Source organism: Seriola lalandi, unplaced genomic scaffold (genome assembly GCF_002814215.2).
Source record: "Seriola lalandi dorsalis isolate HSWRI2012SDOR001 ecotype SW California unplaced genomic scaffold, Sedor1 jcf7180002054488, whole genome shotgun sequence".
Taxonomy (NCBI): Eukaryota; Metazoa; Chordata; class Actinopteri; order Carangiformes; family Carangidae; genus Seriola; species Seriola lalandi.
Window position 1 is genome coordinate 488,008 of NW_019525041.1, and position 566 is coordinate 488,573.

Consider the following 566-nt stretch of genomic DNA (forward strand, 5'->3'; position numbering starts at 1 on the left):
CCAGGGGCGAATCTCCAATCCGCTCGTTTGAGCACACATTTCTTGAAAGGTGGAGAAAGCAAAAGAACGAGAGTATGGACTTTTCTCATGTTTGGGGGGTCCGTAAACACGCCGGGGACACATACTACCGATAGAAAACCATGGAAAAGTGCATTTTGCATAATAGGTCCCCTTTAAGTGAATTGAATTAGATACATAGATATATTCTGTCTGTGTGTGTGGGGGTGTGTGTGTGTGTGTGTGTCTGCAGTCATTACAACACAAGATGATCAATCATTAACACACAATCCAGTCATTGATATTTTATGACATGATCGTCGATCAATAAAAAATATCAAATTATTTCGACGTAATGACACGTGTCAAACTGTTTAAAGTTGCTGAAGCATAAAGATGATTGAGAAACGGTCAGGAATCCCCTCTGTATCTGTGTGTGTATCTGTGTGTGTAAACAGCCCACACATACAAACACCCACACAAAATCTCCTTGAATCATCTATATTTAATAACACACACACACACACACACACACACACACACACACACACACACACACACACACACAC

At 40.8% G+C, this 566-nt stretch overlaps 1 protein-coding gene across 2 annotated transcripts in view; it reads left to right on the forward strand.

Moving 5' to 3' along the window:
* The window catches only part of kif5ab (kinesin family member 5A, b), a 60,754-nt gene that overhangs the window by 20,516 nt on the left and 39,672 nt on the right, over window positions 1-566 (forward strand). The window lies entirely within an intron of this gene.